This window comes from Neofelis nebulosa, chromosome 14, assembly GCF_028018385.1.
Source record: "Neofelis nebulosa isolate mNeoNeb1 chromosome 14, mNeoNeb1.pri, whole genome shotgun sequence".
Classification (NCBI taxonomy): Eukaryota; Metazoa; Chordata; class Mammalia; order Carnivora; family Felidae; genus Neofelis; species Neofelis nebulosa.
The window spans coordinates 72,367,669-72,387,859 of record NC_080795.1 but is presented as its reverse complement, the minus strand read 5'-3'; the positions used below and the strand labels follow the sequence as shown (position 1 = coordinate 72,387,859).

At 46.2% G+C, this 20,191-nt stretch overlaps 1 protein-coding gene and 1 long non-coding RNA gene across 6 annotated transcripts in view; both read left to right on the top strand.

Moving 5' to 3' along the window:
- The window catches only part of ASAP1 (ArfGAP with SH3 domain, ankyrin repeat and PH domain 1), a 352,683-nt gene that overhangs the window by 121,095 nt on the left and 211,397 nt on the right, over positions 1 to 20,191 (top strand). The window lies entirely within an intron of this gene.
- LOC131494639 (uncharacterized) lies at positions 1,799 to 13,615 on the top strand. 2 transcript variants are annotated; one of them, XR_009253512.1, is made up of 3 exons: positions 1,799 to 2,268; positions 5,116 to 12,523; positions 13,432 to 13,615. It is a non-coding gene; the product is annotated as an uncharacterized LOC131494639 (long non-coding RNA). The 2 variants fall into 2 exon arrangements; XR_009253513.1 differs by lacking the exon at positions 13,432 to 13,615 and having other exon boundaries at positions 5,116 to 11,530; positions 12,381 to 13,425.

Below are 20,191 nucleotides of genomic sequence, written 5' to 3'. Positions count from 1 at the left end.
AGTGTCTGTCTCAAGGCTTCATCAGAAGGGCCTTGAGGTGGAGAGGAGACAAAGGTCAGTGCAGTAGAGAACTGGAGGAAGTCAGGGTTGAATGTTCCCCACGTGGACAGTGACATTGCCAAGAATGATGTTGGGATGCAGTCAGATGGCCGAGTCATTGAAAGATTAGTGACCTGGAGCCCAGGAGGAAGACGTGGTTGCATGAACCTCAGAGGAGGAGACTGTTGAAAACTCCATTCTGGTAGGCCAGCTGTTGGCAAGAGGCATGTCTCTCTGTCCCGCCGGACTTGGGAAGTGGGAGCCCTGCTGCTGGACGCGTTTCCTTGTGGACTTCATGGGAACATGGGACTGGGGAGCACAGGGTGACCTGTCAATGAGCTTGACTTCACCTAGAGTGGCCTCTCCTCGTAGAGAAAGGAGAGGAAGAGCCTCTTGCTTGGGCTCTGCTCACCTTGTAGGATTCATCTTCCCACTTGTATGCAGCTGTCTCCATTACGAACATGATTTGTGGGCAGTTTGGTTTTGAGACTTGCCGCCCTGCCTTAAACCCCAGTTCCTGGCTCTTACCTCATGCGACCCCAGTTTGCATGATCTCAACTCAGATCCCGGACAAGGCATGATAATTATTTTACATGATCTGTCTTGCTTATATGCAAAGGGAGTAGCCATCTTGTGGATTATTCACAGGCATTTTTTGGTTTTATTGCTGCTTTTTTAAAATCCTGGAATGACCTCCTTGGGCCTCTAGTATGATTAGGGGCTGCTCAGCACTCCCCTATAAAACTCTCTACCTGTCCAGCTGAGATATAATATTCTTTCCATTTGTGTTGTGCTTTATGGTTTATAGACATTCTTCACACATTTGCTCCTCTGATCCTCATAAAGAAACTGTGTTGGAGGTAGACGTAACTTATTACTTGTTTCCAGTCAGAAGCCTAGTCTCAGAGGTCACCCAGCCAGCTTGTGGAAGACCTGGGTTTGAACCCAGGTGGTCTGTCTCTCGTTCTCAAGTGTACAAGTTCAGAGTAAGCAAGAGGATGTTAGTTCTTGGCCTGAACAGAATCTACTTAGTTGATCTGCTGTGGCTGAAACGTTTGTCTGCATATCTGACCACATCTAAACCAGCCTTTGATTGTTCACGTTTGGTATCATCTGTGGCCCAGCTCCCTTTGGTTGGCAATGTGCAGGGCACATTTCCAGTGTTGAGACTGTTTTGCTCTATGCAATTCCATTCTGATTGGATCGGTTTGCGCAGGTCCCAGCCTCACCGATGTCACAGCAAGTGTGGTATGCTGTAGCTGAGAAAGCTGGCCCGGCACTGGTTCTGTGCAGGACTGTGTGTGTGTGGTTCGTCGCATGGGTATTAGCTCTGTTACCCGGGGCATACTGCTTAATATTTGCAGCCCTCCGCCTTGCCATTGCACAATTAGGGTAGAAACAGGTAGTTGCCAGGCCATTGTTCACCCCTGCCAACCTCAGTTCTCTCATCTGTAAACTGGGGATCGTGATTGCCACTGCAGAGTATTGCAAAGATTAAATAAATTAGAGCTCAGCACCAGGCCTGGCAATATAGCTGGAGCTTCGCAAATGTTCCATCTCCTGCCCTTTCTCTTCCACTTTATCTTCTGAAAGTGTTTGGAGAGCCTCCTAAAAAGTGACACGGAGGGGCACCTGGGAGGCTCAGTCGGTGAAGCATCTGACTTCGGCTCAGGTCATGATTGCACAGTCCGTGAGTTCAAGCTCCGTGTCGGGCTCTGTGCTGACAGCTCGGAGCCTGAGGCCTGCTTCAGATTCTGTGTATTCCTCCCCCGCTTCCACTCGGTGTGTGTATCTCTCTCTCTTTCTCTCTCTCTCTCCTCTCAAAAATAAACGTTAAAAAAAATTTAAGGGACATGCAGGTTAAAAAAATCAAGTCAAGGTTGTCACAATGTGAACGCCTTGCACACTCAGTACAGCGAGTGCATGGAGTTTGAGTGTGGGGAGCAGACTTACCTGTTTGACCCGGAGACATCGCTTTGCAAATGACTCTTTTCTGAACACCGGCCTTTTCTGACCAATTTGAGGCGCCATTGAGGGTGACTCACTCTAGCCCTTCATTGATGATGCTCATTTATAGGCAGTACTTTTATTTCCAAATGGACTTCCTGTCCCACTGCCTTAGGGGTTGGTGGGCTGTGTGCCAACCGAGGTGTGGACCGCAGAAAGCGAGTGCGAGGGAAGCCAGCAGTCCGCGGGGCTGTGCTGAAGCGGGTGCGGCGAAGAGTGGCGGTAAGTGCAGAGAGAGCCGTCGTCCCTTTGGCGGATCCCTGCCCCCTGCCCTCTACGGGGGACTATTAAATGTCCAGAGCTGATAGCGTTGAGTCTCAAGCTGTTTATTTTACTCAGAAAGTAGACGGTGTTTAAGGTAAAGATTCATAAGCTTTGGATATTCTGGGGCCGATGGTTTTAGGCAGTGATGTTAATTTTTTTTTTTTCTTTAACTGAAACCTCTGGTCTTCTGTGAGGACCTATGTGTTCTGCCACCTCACAGAGGTTCCCGTTTTCAAATGGCAGCCCCATCAGTTGGGCAATATAACTGTAACTTGAGAAGACCACAGGCCACGGCTACTCTGCAGATAACCTGCAGTAAATTGCCATGAAGGTGTTACTTTGAAACCGGGTTCTTCTCCAGGTGGGGCAGAGGAAAATAGCAATTTCCTTTCTAAGGCAAGGGGATTTGGAAGGAGGGTTAAATGTATATGTGATCTCATTGAGAGCAGGGCAGCAAAGGTGAAGAAAGGCACCTTTTAACATTTTTCATTTTAAGGTTACTTCATTTCATTTTTGTCGAAGGTGGCAATGGATGGGTGTGAACGCTGGATTTTATTATGGGGACCCACCAGATTTACTTAGAATTGATCTGGAGGCTGCCTCCACTGTCAACTTGACACCTGTGTGGTACTCAGCCCTGCCCCCCACCTCAGTTTGCTTCTTTGTAAGTTGGTGATTCTCGTTCCAGGTCCATCCAATTTTAACTTGAAAGAAAGGCCTTTTTCAAATAGATGGAATATGCCAGTGCTTCCCAAATGTTGGTGTGCATCAGAATCACCTGCAAGTCCCATTAGAACACTCTGCGGGCCCCCACCCCCAGAGCTTCTGAGTCAGGAGGTCTGGGATAGGGCCTGAGAACTAGCATTTCCAATAAGCACCCAGGTGATGCTCACATTGCTGGTCCAGGCACCACTCTGAGGGCCACAGAAGTAAGCAAAGCAGAAATTCAAGAGCTTATTCCACTTGGGAAGCAGTTACTGTATTAGGCTCACCAGACTATTTAGGAGGATTGACTCTTAAAGCCTAGAAACTGCAAAGAGCTGAATGTTTAAAAATGTTTTTATTTTTTTTTTAACGTTTTTGTGTTTGTTTTTTTTTTTAATTTTTGGGACAGAGAGAGACAGAGCATGAACGGGGGAGGGGCAGAGAGAGAGGGAGACACAGACTCGGAAACAGGCTCCAGGCTCCGAGCCATCGGCCCAGAGCCCGACGCGGGGCTCGAACTCACGGACCGCGAGATCGTGACCTGGCTGAAGTCGGACGCTTCACCGACTGCGCCACCCAGGCGCCCCTGTTTTTATTTATTTTGAGAGAAAGTGCGCATGCAAACCAGGGAGGGACGGAGAGAGGGAATCCCTAGCAAGCTCCATGCTGTCTGCACAGAGCCCGGCGTGGGTCTTGTGCTCACAAACCGGGAGATTATGACCTGAACTGAATTCAAGAGTCAGGCACACAACCAACTGGGCTACCCAGGAGCCCCAGAGCTAAATGTTCAAAAATGTAAAATGGAGGAAGGAAAGGAGAGGGGGAAGGAAAAGGAAGAAAGAAAATGAATTCTGTGGGAGAGGCCACATTTCTCTTATCTGTATCCTCATTTTGCGGATTTGTCCATATGTTTTTATAATGGCCTAGGAGTTTCTTGGTTTTTACTCCCTTTATGGTTTTGGCAGAACTCGTATATCTGCACCTATGACTATAATTTTTTCAGAACAACTTTTTATTCTGGAAAACGTCCAAATATAGGAAAGACAGAGGGGATGATGAGCCCCCCTGTATTCGGCACCCAACTTCAGCAGTAACCAATTATTTATGGCCACTCTTGTTTCATTGCTGTCCCACCAGTTTAGTTTCCTGGGTGAGATATTCCCCACTGGATTATGCTGCAGGTCCCAGGCACACCATTTCACTGATGGTGTAGTTCAGGTTGTATCTCTAAAAGATAAGGGCTCTTTTAATAAAAAAAAAAAAAAAAAAAATCATGGGGCAACTGGGTGGCTCAGTCGGTTAAGCGCCCAATTCTTGATTTCAGCTCAGGTCATGATCTCTCGGTTGGTGAGATTGAGCCCTGCCTCTGGTTCTGGGTTCTGTGCTGACAGCACAGAGCCTGCTTGGGATTCTCTACCCACCTTCCTCTTTCTCTTCTCTCTCCTCTCTCTCCTCCTCTCTCCCTCTCTCTCCCTCTCCCCCTCTCTCCCTCTCTCTCTCTCCCCCTCTCCCACTCATGCCCCTCTCAAAGTAAATAAAAAAATCTTTAAAAACCCACAATATTATTTTCACACTTAAAAACTTAATTCCCTAATACCATTAAATATTCAGTGTTTATATTTCTTCATTGGTCTCGAATGTTGGTTTGTTCAGGTCTGCATTCAAATAAGAGTCCTACAGTCTGTTTAGATTGTTGTGTCCTTTGCCCACCCCCACCCCCACCTTTTTTCCCTTTATTTATTTGCTAAAGCAGCTATTCATTTGTCTCATACAGTTTCCCAGTATTCTTTGCTGGGATTTTTGCTGATTGCATCCCTGTGGTGTTTAATGGGTTCCACTGCTCCTAGAATGTCCTGAAAACAGAGTAGGAGGTCTGATTTGGAATCAGCTTCAAGTTTGTCTTTGTTGGGAGGGGGGGAGGGGTGGGGCGAAAGTGTTGCCTTCCTGAGGACCTGATGTTGTTTACTTGCATCTAGAGGCCAAAGTGCCTGGTGTGTTCCTTCTCATTCCCTCCCTTCCTCTCTCAGATGCTATAACTGACCTGTCATTTCAGGTGTGAGAGAGGCCAGGTTTTTTAATCTAATGTGTCTTTTGGGTTAGCAACTTTCAGGAGGAACAAAATACAGGGAAGTGTGAGAGACATCATCTGATCATTTAACTTTAGGTGAGTGCTGTTCCGATATGCTGTTTTCTTACCCCACGGTGTTAGTTTTACTGTCTGTAATCTTCTGTTTAATTAACAAAGACTTTATTCTTACTTTGGATTCATACTGGCATTCCACACCTGTGATAGCTACTTGCTTGGAGTGACTCCCAGTTTGTTTCGGGTACACTGGTCCAGAACTGCAGGCTAGTTAATGCCGTGACACGTATGCCCAGGATAGTGCTTTTGGGTAGACAAGGGATGTAGCAGGAATCTGGAATGTACAGATTGAGTTGCTGGCTAAGGGTACATGCACATGGGCACAGTTTAGGCAGTATCATTTGATTGTGTGGCTGTCCGGGACCAACCAAGTTCATATCTTTATGTTTATGAAATAAAGGTAAAAACAGACCAGTTCAACCTACACCAAAGTCAAAAAGAGCAAGGCATATTTCACTGTAGAATTTGAGTTAGACATTGATGTACAGACGTCACATTGTACTAGAGTGAATACCATTGCTTTCCGAATATAATAAAGTATTGTTACTTCAAAGAAGGAGCTTCAATGATCACTTAATCAAGTCCCTGAGGCCCTGAGAGAAGAAGGGACTTCGTCAAGATCTGTCGTTGAGTTAAGGTGCCACACTGTACAGTGGCAAAACTGGATTGGCCAAGGTGTCCCCAGTCATCACCACCTGTGAATTCTTGCCAAGGAAAAGAAGCCCTTTCTTTTTCCACAAGGACTGAAAAGGTCCTGGTACCTACTCAGAGTCACGGAGGTCTAGCAGCAGAGGCCAGTGTCCTTAAGTCATGTGAACTTGACCCATGCCATTTGAAGGGTAATGCATTTTGGCAAGTGGTGTTAGCATCCCAGAACATTTGAAGACAGAATAACAACCCTTTATAGCCCCCAGAAGCATAGAAAGAGAAGTTTGTCCACTTTGCTGGGCCTGTCTCTTCATATGCAGACTTAGGGGATGGGGCCAGTTGTTCACGCTTTTCTGTCCTGGCCCAGCTCCGTGACCTACAATACCCCATTTAACCTCTCTGGAGTAGTTTTCTCATGCACAGAGTTAGGAGACTGGACTGACTTTTTCCTCTGCCTACATTCTGGAACTCTTGTTTAATTCTTGCACTCATGTGAGCGCACACACACACGCACACACAACCAAGAAAGAAGGTAAAAGTGTCTGGGAAGCTGAGTGTTTGTAAGCTCATGCTTCCCCTTGTTAATTCTCGATCTTTGGCTTCAGGGGTCCTTGTAAGTAACTGATACCCAGTTTAGAGGTAAAAAATCAAAACTGCAAAAATGGCTGTGAGCTAGAACATTTGTTTTTGTTGTGATTTTTCAGTATCAGTGTGAGAAAATTAATCTCACAAACCATGAGAAAGGGAAGAAACATTTGCCGGAACTGGAGGAGGCCCAGTAAGTCCATTCTCCCCTGCGTACGTTTGGGGCTACGTCATAAAATGAGGCTAATGGAAGCCAGGTTGGCCACCTTCGTTCCTGGTGCAGCCCATGCTGGTCGGCCTGGCTTCTGTCTGTGGGCCAGTGGGTGGGTGTCCTGGTGCTGAGCTGCAGGAATGGAAGACTCACTGGCTGGGCAGAAAAGGACCGGCTCACCCCCAAGAGGGAGGTGCGAGGGCGTGACCGAGCCCTGTGGTGCTCAGCGTCTCCTCTCTCCTTGCCGGTTACTTCGTCTCCCGCAGGGTCAAGTGAGTGTGGGAGCGGGAGAAAGGCAGGGTGTTACACCAGGGGGTACTCTTGCAAGGAAGGAGACATCTGCCCGGAGCGGGAAGGAAGGTGGCCCTCATACTTCTTCTGGGGATCCACCTCGGTCACTTGGTTTCCATCCTGTTTGCAGATCTGTATTTTCCTAGCGTGGTAATTTTAAGCCCCTGGGGAGCAAGGTGTTCATGAGGCTGCCTGAGCTAGAGTAATGTCTACCTTTTCTTTCTTTTTTTTTTTTTTTTTTTTTTTTTTAAACATTCATTTATTTTTGAGAAACAGAGAGAGAGAGCACAAGGGGGGCGGGGGGCGGGGGCAGAGAGAAGGAGACACAGAATCCGCAGCAGGCTCTAGGCTCCGAGCTGTCAGCACAGAGCCCGATGCAGGGCCTGAAACCCACCAACCGCGAGATCATGACCTGAGCCGAAGTCGGACGCCCAACCGACTGAGCCACCCAGGCGCCCCAAGTAACACCTGCCTTTTACTGGGCACTTTCTTTGTACTTGCCACTGTGCTGAGTGCTTGGGACTTGTTTTCATCTAATCATTACTCCACAACAAGTTAATAGGTGCCACTGTTAACTCCACTTTGTAGATGAGGAAACTAAGGCTTAGCAAGGCTAAGCCGATGCCTGGGGTTTATATAACTGGTGCAGATTCAGAAAGTCATGGGGCTCCTGGGTGGCCCAGCCAGTTAAGTGTCCGACTCTTGATCTCACCTCAGGTCATGATCTCGCAGTTCATGGGATTGAGCCCTCCATTGGGCTCTGCGCTGGTGACACGGAACCTGCTTGGGAGTCTCTGTGTCTCTCTCTGCCCCTTGCTCACTCTCTTGCATGCTCTCTCTCTCTAAAATAAGTAAACATTAAAAGAAAATCACTGGAAAAAAACCCTTTGGATACTACTCCTGAAATCATTATTGCACAATACGCTAACTTGGATGTAAATTAAAAAATAAATAAAAATCAAAAAAAAAAAAAAAAGAGAGAGACAGACATGTCATTTTCTTCCATTCTAACTCTGTATGACATGCTTGTGTTGTGTTCTCTAATTCTGATACCGAGTAGCCCCAGGAAGGTGGCTGGAATGGCGTAGGGCTTAGGGAAAAACTTGAGCACCGTGGCTAAGAAGAAACAGTCGGAAGAGAAGAGTCAGAAGAGCAGGTCTGAGGTGATCAGTAGTGTCATCCTGGTAGGTGAGGAACCCGTGCTTTCTGGGTAGGCCATGACGTACAGATAGATACAGGCACAGACTTACACTTGATACTCACCGCCACTTACTGGTGGCATTGCCAGGTGCCAGCACCCGTGCCGGGTGTTTTATGGGTACTGGTCTCTTGGAAACGTGAATGCAGCGGTATCTTTTAAAGGGACTGGCGAGTGTTTTACAGTGTCCCTTTTGTCTGCCCTTAAACCTCTATCCATGTATACACGGGACCTCCTAGACCGAAACACCGCCTCACGATCCACCTAAGACGACTTGTATCCTTAGGGCTGGAAAGGACCCACACAGAGGATGTTCAGGTTCAAAGTCAGGGCCTCTGGGAGCTGGTGCAGCTTGTAGTGTTGCTTTTTTTTAGCATTTATTTTTGAGAGAGCATGAGCAGAAGGGGAGCAGAGAAAGGATGACACAGACTCCGAAGCAGTCTCTAGGCTCTGAGCTATTCGCACAGACCCCAACGCGGAGCTCAAACTCACGAACTGTGAGGTCATGACTTCGTGGAGAAGTCTTACACTTAAGTGACTGAGCCACCAAGGTGCCCCTGCAGTATTGCTTTTTAAACCAGAAGTCCAAATATTTTCTTTTTCTTCCTCCTTTTAATGATGTCATCTTCTGTTTAAGTCTGTTAGATGCGGTTTCCTTTTGGTCTCAGTCGTATTCACGCTCCCTTTCAAAGGCACCGTCCGTGTCCCGGGCCAGGGGCTTGGCTTCAGGGATCTGCAGTGTTGGTGGCCAACTCCCTTAGACGTCACTTCCATCTTTACAGTGGACGGTATTCATTTTGAGTGACGTAAGGGGAATAATAAGCAAGGATGGACTTGCGCATAGACATTCCAGGCTCGGTTCAGATCACTTCCATTAGAGGATGTATAAATAATAGCAAATCCTTTGGGGCCATGTTTAAATTACTACTGTTTTAAAAACTTCCCATTGTTAGCTGGAGTTGTTTGTTTTATACTTTGGAAATAGAATTTTAATCTAATTTGACTTACGATAGCCTGGCCTCATAGCATTGCTTTCTGGAATTGTAAGTAACCTTTAACAGATATTGCTTATTTTGCCCTTTTAAAATAATGGTTTAACAAATGAAAAGAAATGCACATGCATTGAAAAAAGACTTGGAAGAGAGAGAACACAGGGTCCATAGAGATTGGCTCTAGGATAGAACTGGCCATTGCTATCTTAGCAATGTTAGGTTGTCTGCACGTTCCAAAGTTTCCATCTAAATGGATATTTTTCCTTAATTTTACAAAATGTGACCATTGGGAAAACAGAAGCAAGAGAATTTGAAAAATCACCCCCGACCCCAGCACTCCGTTCACCACCGCTGGCATTTTGGTGTCCTGCACTCGTCTCTGAGTAGCAAATGTGTTTCGTTCCCCAGATCTGCAGTTTTCCCCCTTTGCCCAGGTTCCCGACAGCCTGCCCAAGGCTGTATCTTCACAGAAGGACTCTCCTCCCCGACAGTAGCAGCCCCTGCTGAGTCTAACAGATAAGCCACCTTCACAATGAACCCAAACAGGAACCTTAGGGAGGAAACGCTGTCCCCCTACAGTTAGTCTGTAGCCCCAAATGAGAACAGTGTGTTCTGTAGTAAAATGTAATCTATGCACTGTGTTGACATTGCGTGAAATTTGTTTATTTATAGTAAAGCTCGTATGTATCTGGGATAGTTTCTGCATTGAGCCCATTAAGAAAATTTTGAGTGTGGGCAGAATTTAAACAGATTATTTCCTTATTTCCTCTAACGGGCATGCAGCTGCTCTGTTTAACCTACCCGTTCATAGAAAGTTTTCAGAGACATGTTTTTTTCAAACCAAGGAATATGTGATTTGGCGATGGAATCTATAAATAAAGTGACCCATTTTTAACTAGATTGCTGGTGTGCTTTTCAGCAGGACTTTGTGGTTTAGCTAATGAAATCTTTTCACACATGATCCTCTGAACCTTGTGTCTAGTTCTATCACTGCCGCGTTTATGACTTAATTGCCTTTGTGGTTTAATTCACTTCATGACACATTCATCACCATGAAGTTGTACACTCTTCACCCCCCTCTGTCCTAGTATTTGCTTGATGACTTTTGGGGTCAAGGAGAGGTCAAGAGGTGGTTTTGTGCTATTAAAAATAAGTGGTTGTTTGCATAGGCTAATCCGTCTTGTTTAATTAAAACGGTCTTTGAAATTTTAATTAGTGCATTGAATCTGCTTCCTCTTGATAATTTTCTGTTCCATAATACTATCGGTTGAGCCTATAATAAGTTATTTCTTTTACTTGTAGAGAATTAGAGTTTATAAAGTCCTTTCGTATTTATTCTTCCACGTAATCATTCCAACATTCTCCTCCCCCCAAACCCCGATATGACAGATATTATTATCCTCAGATTTTTTGCAGGTGGGGAAACTGAGGTAGAGAAATTATAGGGAGAGTATGCTGGGTCCTTACGGCTATTAGATGGCAGGCCTGGGATGCTCCCACTATAGAAAGCGGACAGTTGGGATATTACCATTTAGGAAAAGGCTCCTGTTTCATTGTTGTCTGGGAGCCTTGGGGTGGCCCTCGTGTTAACACCTTGCAAGTATGTCGGGAGGCCCCTGTGGAGTACTGGAGTGTGAGATTTTCAGCTACACCAAGGAAGTTGACTTGGTCACGTCTTCCATCCTTGTGGTTCTGGCCATGAGTTCACGTGGCGACACAGCTTCACATCGACGGGTGTTAAAGTCGGCTTTTGGAGGAACCAGAATCTGTTCTTTTTTTAAAAAAAATTTTTTTTTCCTTGCATTTATTTATTTTTGAGAGACAGAGACAGCATGAGCAGGGGAGGGGCAGAGAGAGAGGGAGACACAGAATCCGAAGCAGGCCCCAGGCTCTGAGTTGTCAGCACAGAGCCCGACACAGGGCTCGAACCCATGAACCCCTTGAGATCATGACCTGAGCTGAAGTGGGACGCTTAACCCACTGAGCCACCCAGGCACCCCGCAGAATCTGTTCTTACTTGCTTCCTCTAGAGGCAGTGTCTGTTGGTGTAGAGTTTTTCCACTTTCCCCCCCTTGTGACTGTGGTGTCCACACTTTCCAGATGCATCCAAGTGTAGGTCTTCCTGACCATGCCACTCGACTACACAGAGCATGGAGAGAGTCATACCCCGGGCACAGCCCTTGTGGCTCCGGGCTGAGCTCCTGTTCCTCTCCACCCCTCCACGGGAGAGACGTTACGTACACATAGGTGTGGTGCTCAGCGATTTAAATGTTTCCCTTCCAATTCTCATTTCATCTTCTGCCGGCCTTGTGAGGTAGGAGGAACAGAGGTGAGCACCTGCATCGTCCAGCTCCCGTGCTCTAATCTGCCAACGAGGAGACCACAAGACTCGGAAACAAAAACGCGAGGCCAAAGTCACAAAGCGACGATGCTGGACCTGAAGCCAGGTATTTCTGGCTTCAAAATGCCTGCTCCCTCTACTGTAGTAAGCTGCCTTTCCAAAAGTACAACACAGATTTTTTTTAAAGCTTTAGGATTAAAATGACACCTGAGAGACATCACGTTTGCGCAGTAAGCCGCTTCCTCCCTCAAAAGTTGTCTCCAGTTTCTGACATAGAATTAATTTAAGAAATGTTCACAATTTAAATTTATAACTCAGTTTGCTCCTGGCATATGCATTCTCGAATTTAGAATACTATCACAAACCCTTTAGTTATTACAGAAATATTATAAACACCTACAACTATCCATCCTGGTGAGGAGATTTGCCAGTCACAGCTTCAAAATTCTATTCCACGCTTAAAAGATATTCCATAAGCTAAGAAGTTCACAATTACCTACTTTCAAAATAAGATAATAGTGTTTCCCTTGGTTGGATTATAAAAACAGATTCTTGACTCCAAATCCAGCTGACCAACCCCACGTTATGATCAAAATGAGAAGTCTGAATATAGGCAGACTCGAGGGATGCAGTGAACTACCCAGTAAATAAAATGTAAATCAAAGAGAATAAAATCAAGTAGTACCTTTATAACTCTCAGTGTCTGCATGCAAATATAACCCCCCTTCAGAGTGAGGTACACATGGTCTTTTAAAAATTATTGTGGATCAGAAGCAAAAAATTAGCAAGTGCAGGATCTTTTGATAAAACAATCAGATTTAGTCAAATTTAATTAACATCATCAGGGAAGAAAGGGAGGAAGAAAATCCCAAATACGGATAATTCAGAGGTCATTTTTTGGGGTCTTTTCAGCAATAGATTTAGTTTTTTCACCATCTGTGCTGTGTTTTTGACAGACATAAAAAATAATTTCCTCTCCCTCGATACGTGTCGGCTAACGGGGAGCGAGTACGCAGAAAGGGGAGCAACCACAGGTAGTCAAAGGAAAGGACCGGTTGGAGCTTTAAATTTTGACCCACACCGTGCAGCTTACATGCAGGTAATCACAGTTTTAGTAGTCGATCAACAAGCACGTACGGAAGCACCTACCATGCATCAAGGGGTTAAAAGCACTGGACACCAGAGCTCCAGACCAAGGGAGCGTGGAGTCAGGGCCCCTGAACGAGGGCGGCTGGGCACTGTGAACGATGTGTTTCTAGTTTTGTTTCTCTCTGGGGTCGCTGCCCTGAAAGGCTTACGTGTTTAATTGGAGGAGAGAAAGCACCGTGGAGAGAAAACATCGAGATGGAGAATAGAAATGTTAAGTGGCACGGTTGACGCGTCAGGAGCACTAACACATTTATGTGGCTCGTTGGGATTTACTTCACGAGCGGACCCTAAGTATACGTAGGAGATAGCTTCCCAGCCCCCTCCCTTTCATCTTTCCATCTGCTCATTTAATTTCCAGCAAAGAGCTGGGTCTGTTCCGCGCCTGTGCCCTAAGGTTATTGGCCTCCATCCCCACACGTCTCGTGTAAAAAGTTTAAGAGGCGATGAAGGACCGGCTCTGGCTCAGACCTTTGACCAGTTGATCCCGTGAACCCTCACGGGGGCTTTGTACGAATGACGACGGCTACGGGTTTTCTCTTTGTTTCAGAATTGATTTTGTTACTTAAAAAAAGGACATTTATCAAAGGCTGAAGGGATTGTCAATGTGGGGAGAGGGGCATTAAAAAGGAAGCCATTATCCAAATGACTGGTGGAGGGGGAGTCGCTTAGGATGTACGTTTACACTGACGCGTATAAACAGAAGGTAATTGAATGCCTGGCTAAATAATCCTACCTGCATAAGAGCTAAAGCACAGGAAGTGCCTGCTCTTTGCTAGATTCCCTGCAGGACTAAGGCCTTCTTGGTTTTTTTTTTATTAAAATTGTTTTTTAAGTTTTTTTATTTATTTTGAGAGAGAGAGAGAGAGAGAGCATGAGTGGAGTAGGAGGAGTGAGAGGGAGAGAGAATTCCAAGTGGACTCCGCGCCACCAGCCCACAAACTGCAAGACCGTGACCTGAGCTGAGATCAAGAGTCGGACAGTGAGCCACTGAGGCCTTCTAGACCTAACTCCTGACTCCTCCCAAGAGCCCCACAGGTTGGAATTATCATTGCTGCCCTTCGAGGGAGAAACCTAAGGCTTAAGGAAGTTAACTCCTGTTGAAGCTTTCATAGTCAACCAGTCCATGGCTGAGTGGACTCTAGAACCAGGTGTTTCTGACCTCAGAGTCCCAGTTGATTGTGACAAGTCATAGCTTCCTCTGATGATGTTAGGACTGTAAGCAAAGGACCTTGTGGGAATGATGTCTGGAGAGAAGTGCCGAGTATGATGGAGGAGACCTGCGTGAATCCAGGGGACCCAGATAGCTAATAAAGTGCGTTGTGGTAGTGGCAGAGGGGCTGCTGGATGTGAGGTTCTTGGTAGGATCCCTCCTAGGGTGTCCTGGGGGTGGGCAGTGAAATGCTGACAGACAAGTCCATTTGAACAGTGGAGTTTCAAGGTTGCTTAAGCCGCAGATCACTTGCTAATTATGCCTCGAGGCTAGTGTAACCTATCTGGTCTTTGGTGTCTTCACTAATGAAATGGGGGTGATTGATTATACGAATGAATGAAATAATCCATCATTACGAGGTGCCCACAACGTAGCAGGAATTTTTTAAGCACCATGTGTAGGACAGTGAAAAATAGATCAGGGGTGGGGGTGGGGGCGCCTGGGTGACTCAGTCAGTTAAGCATCCAGCTCTCGATTTCGGCTCAGATCATCATCTCACAGTTTGTGGGTTCGAGCCCTGTGTCGGGTGGGCTCTGGACCGACGATGTGAAGCCTGCTTGGGATTCTCTCTCTGCCCCTCCCCTGCTCGTTCTGTCTCTCTTTCTCTCTCAAATAAACTTTAAACACACACACGCACAGATCAAGGAGTGCACTCATTGAGCTTATTTTCCAAGGGGGACAGATAGTCAAGAAATCAGCAAATACAGTTTGTCAGGTGGTGGCGAAGTGCCAGGAAGAAGGAAAGAAGAGAGAGGTACAAGAGCACGAGGGTAGGTAGGCTTCAAGAGCAAACGCGGAGTTAGCCGCATAGATGTGAAGGTAGGGCAATGCAAAGGTAGTGAGAAGCATACCTGGCATGTTCCAGAAGCGGTGAGGTCTTGTGGCCAAGGAAGAAGTGGAAGGAGAGGTTGGAAGGGGGTCCTATGGCCATTGTAAGGACTTTGGCTTTTATTCTGACTGAATAGGGAGCCTCTGGAGCATCTTGAGTAGAACAACAAAATCTGAATTGACTTCCCTTTAAAAAGAGCCCCTCTGTGGGACACCTGGGTGGCCCAGTCAGTTAGGCATCTGACCCTTGATCTCAGCTTAGGTCATGATCTCACACTTTGTGGGATCGAGCCCCGCATCAGCTCTGGAGTCTGCTAGGGATTCTCTCTCTCCCTCTCTCTCTGCCCCTCCCCGACTGGTGCTGTCTCTCAAAATAAACAAATAGGGGCAGCTGGGTGGCTCAGTCGATTGAACCGCTGAGTGTCGACTTTGGCTTAGGTCATGATCTCGTGGTTCGTGAGTTGGAGCCCCACGTTGGGCTCGCTCCTGTCAGCCTATCAATGTAGAGTCCGCTTCAGATCCTGTCCGCGCCATCACTGCCCCTCCCCCACGTGCACTCTCAAAAACTTAAAAAAAGAAAAAAAAAAAAAAAAGAATCCCTCTGCTCCTGGCTGGCTCAGTTGGTGGAGCATGAGATCTTGATCTCAGGGTTGTGAGTTCGAGCCCCACTTTGGGTGTAGAGATTACTTAAAAAATAACATCTTTTAAAAAAATTATTAAAATGGTCCCTCTGGCTACTGTGGAAGATAGACTGTGAGGGTACTGAAAACATGCAAACATTTGACAAGTGGAGATCAAGCTAAGATTGTCAGTTACAGCCCCTGGGGTGAGCAGGTGTCTAGAAGACCATTGGTTATAAAAGTGTAAATTGCTTGTCACCCTTCAGGGAGGGCTGAGTAGTGAAAGTTGCTTTTGCCCCGCCCCTTCATTACATGAGACTGTTGGGCATGATCACGTTCACTGATTAAAATGGTTTTTATTCATCTAATCTATTAGCACTATACTTAGTATTGATATTAGTCTGAGAGCAGAGGTGATATTTCTTTTTAGGGTGAATGGATTAGATTTGATACTTGTTTTTCTTGGAACTGGAACAGAAACATAATAATGCAAGATGTTCTTTTCTTTTTAAAAAAAATTTTTTTTAATGTTTATTTATTTTAGAGACAGAGCACAAGCAGGGGAGGGGCAGAGAGAGCCGGAGACAGAATCTGAAGCAGGCTGCAGGCTCTGAGCCGTCAGCACAGAGCCAGACACGGGGCTCGAACCCATGAACCATGAGATCATGACCTGAGCCAAGGTTGGACACCCAATTGACTGAGCCACCCAGGCGCCCCACAGGTGTTCTTTTCTAAACACCGTAAAGGATTAAAGTATATTTGGTTTTATCATAAAGTATATACATTCAGTGTATAAGAATCAGTTTCTTTTTTTTTTTTAATTTTTTAAAGTTTATTTTTTGAGAGAGAGAGAGAGAGAGCAGGGGAGGGGCAGAGAGAGAGGGAGAGAGAATCCCAAGAAGGCTCCACATTGTCAGCACAGAGCCCAATGTGGGCTCACGAACCACGACATCATGACCTGAGCTGAAACCAAGAGTTGGACACTTAACCTACTGAGTCACCCAGGTGCCCCTAAGAATCATTTTCTTAGCAAAAAGGGGAGACTTTTTCCTAAATCAGTGGTTCTCAGGGGGTAAAGGTCATTTTGCTTCAGCCCCCTACCCAGGGACATTCAGCAATGTCTGAAGATGGGGGTTTTTTTTGCCCTTGTCCATAAACTTTGTTTTTTAATTAATAGGTTTGCTTTTGATTTTTTTTTTTCAATGTTCATTTATGTTTGAGAGAGAGAGAAAGCATGCACAAGTGGGGGAAGGGCAGAAAGAGAAGGGGGCGGATCGGAAGCAGGCTTCAGGCTCTTGAGCTGTCAGTGCAGAGCCAGACGCGTGGCCCAAACTCACGAACTGTGAGATCATAACCTGAGCCAAAGTCGGACACTTTACCAGCTGAGCCATCCAGGCGTGCTTAGATTGGTTTTTTTTAAAGAACAGCTTTAGGTTTACAGAAAAATTGAGCTGAAGGTATGAAGAGTTTTCGTATAGTCCCTCACCACCCCTGTCCCCCAGTCCCCCAATTAGTAACACCTTGCCACTAGTGTGGTGCACTTACCATAGTTAACGTGCCAACATTAATACGTTAGTATTAGCTGGAGTCCACGGTTTCCGTTAGAGTTCACGCTTTGTATCGTGCCTTCTATGGGTTTCGACAAATGTATGCTATGTATCCAGCGTTACTGTAGGTACACGGTGTGTGCTGTGGTTTTGCTGCCCTGAAAATCCCCTATGCTCTACCCATGTATCCTTCCCCCTCCTTCTAGACCCGTGGGAACCACTGATCTATTATTCGCTGTCTCCACAGTTTTGCCCGTCTCAGAACGTCCGTGCGTCAGATTGCACAGTGTGTATGTAGCCTTTTCAGAGCGGCTTCTTTCACTTAGCATAATGTGCATTCACGGTTCCTCCATGTCTTTTCCTAGCTTTACTGGCTCATTTCTTTTTAGCCCTGAATAGCGTTTCATTGTCTGGATGCATAAAGATGTGTACCACAGTGTGTTTATCCGTTCCCTGGAGGAAGGACGTGTTGGTCGCTCCTTTGCAGAGGTTTTGGATTGTTAACCTGAGAAGAAGCCAGGATGCTGCTAGATCCCCCCACAGGACACCCGCACAACACAGAATTACCCAAGTCAGTATCGCAGGGGTGGAGAAAGCTCTGTTCAAAATACACGCTAAATAGGATGAGACAGAGTATTTTATTTTTTTTTTTCAACATTTTTTTTTTTTTTTTTTTTTTTTTTATTTATTTTTGGACAGAGAGAGACACAGCATGAACGGGGGAGGGGCAGAGAGAGAGGGAGACACAGAATCGGAAACAGGCTCCAGGCTCCGAGCCATCAGCCCAGAGCCTGACGCGGGGCTCGAACTCACGGACCGCGAGATCGTGACCTGGCTGAAGTCGGACGCTTAACCGACTGCGCCACCCAGGCGCCCCGAGACAGAGTATTTTAATCACACACTTTCAGTTTTGCTGTGCTTGAGGGTAGTTTGAGAACCTCAACCTTATAGCAACCCCAGACACGAAAGTTCCATCTTGTAGATGAGGAAACAAACAGGCTAAGAAATGTCAGTAACAAGCCTCCTGTCATTCTGCTAGTAAGTGGCCAAAGCCAGGGTTTCGGACCCGCAGCTTCTGTCCCTGAGCCCGAGTAGGACACTGTCACCCTCCCCCCTCCCCTTCCGGGTGTTATTTCAGTCTTTCCTCCTGTATTATTTAGGGATTCTTTTGGGTGTGTTTTTAACCAAAACAATCGTCCTTTTTTCCCTTGGTGACTTGAATGTCTTGTAATCTTTTCAGTTCAGTGGACGTTCTTGGAGTACATGCTAGGTCACCCTGTGCTGCAGGAGCAGCAGAGCTGAGGAAACCGCGGTCCTCAGGGGCCTTTCAATCTGGTTGTCTTCTGGTTCCTTCTCTCTTCATCCTCCTCTCCCCTTCGATGCGGCTGCCCCAGAAGGTAGAGATACGGTGACACATGTCCTCTGATGACCCAGCCCTTCCTAGTCCCAGAACCGAAAACCTGTTTGCTCTAGAGAGCCATTTACTTAATGAAGTCATGAAACTTTAGGCACCCACACCCCCTGCACCCCAGCTGGTGTCTGTCTCAGGTCTTGGCTGCCATCTCTGGCCTTCCTCCTGTGGCCGTGAATCCGCTTCCCTGGCACGCGGCAGCTGATCTGGATAAAGAAGTCGGTTGTTCTTTTCAGTGCCCATTAGAGGCCTGCCCTCTCGATCTGTTCTTCCTGTTTGCTGTGAAAAACAGCTGCCAGCGTTGGTTTAAAAGCCAGCATTTTTATTTGTTTGGGATTTTTGCCTATTCATTTTTAGCATTTCTCTCATCTCTTGCAGCCGTGGAGATAGCTGTTCGTTGTGGCACATACTCTGTGTCTGGGGAAAATGAACACCACCTCCCACCCCCAACACACTACACAAACACACATCCCATAAAGTATTTGCTTGTTTGTTTTTTAGCAACCCAGGCTGGTTTCCGTTCCGTTTATTTAATCTTCAGAGAATTTTCTTAAATATAAGGCTGGTGTGATGCCTTTTTTTTATTGGCTAAGGTCAAAAAAAGGTGTATGTGGTTTTTCAGATCTTTGTGCAAATGAGTGAGCACCAGTCTGTGCATGCATGGACATATTCTCTATAATGTTAGCAGCCATGGCCAGATCATTTGTCTACATGCCTTTTCTCTCCTTTTGGAACATCAACTCCTGGAGCACAGAGATCGCAAGTAATTATTTGAGTACCTGCCCCTCCCTGGGAGCAGGCTCTGGGCTCTGGGTGTTGGGAACCCTCTGCCTTCATGGAGGTTGCAGTCCGTCATTATGTGGCTGACCCAGTCATTCTGTTTCTGTGAATTTTTTCCTAATTTGTTTTCATCATGGATGTGTGATGTAGGTTTAATTGAATAAAGACAGAAACTGAAGAAGAAAAAAACATGGTGCAAATGCACCCGCCCTGGACAGGCTCCCGTAAATAGCAATGAGCATTCAGTATAGCAGGTGCTTGCCCTTCATTCAGCAACTATTGAGTGCCAGCTGTATGCTGGGCACCGTTCTCGGAACTCAGGCCACAGCTGTGAATACAGTAGACCAAAGTGAAAGTCCTTGCCTTCTTAGAGTGTCATTCTAGAACACAGTTTCTATTCATCTCTGCTCAACTATGGAAATGTGTATAAAATGCTACGAGATAGTAGGGTAGGAGCAGTGGTGTACGTGGATTAAAGTCACACCAGAATTACTATCGTTTTGCAGAGCACGCTCTTGTTTGTGGGTATAATAAAGGGAGCCACTGTGTTCATTATACATACTGAAAGAGTGAGGTTTTGTCTGAGAGTAAGCTTTGGTACAAGGTCATTTCATAGTTAGGAGGTGGAGGAAGGTAGCCTAAGTACTTATGCAAGCCACTTATCATTAGGGTAGTCTGGATAAAATACAGGGCACTATTTCTTGTCATGTCCTGTGTTGGTGCTGGTTCCCCATACACTCATCTGAACTAATGGGCTCTTTGGCATCATTTCCTCAAATGCATCATAGGGAATGAATTTCTCTACTAAGAACCCCCATGATAGCTTTGTCAGACAGGGTTTTGATTTAGTGATCACAAGATGTGCTTCCCAGGCACAGGATGGCAAGGGGGGAGGGTCCCTGTCGGTCCTTAAGTGCAAGCAGCCCCCTCTTAGAGATGAATCATCGCTCTCTTACCGATGCTCTTCTGCTGAGACCTTGCCCGAACCGGAGGTAAAGGGCTGCACGGTGTCTCTTCCCTGTCTTGGCCAAGGGGGTCAACCGTGGGGTGGGCTTGTATTTTATATATTCAGCTGTTTAAAAAGGGGATAAATAAAGCAGGAAAAGATGTTCGTTATAGAAATCATAGCAAGATTTTCCTATAGAACGGTCAAGCCCGAGTTGCCTCAACTTCATTATCTGTTCTAGAAATTGAGAACTTGCCATACTAGCCTGAGAAATGG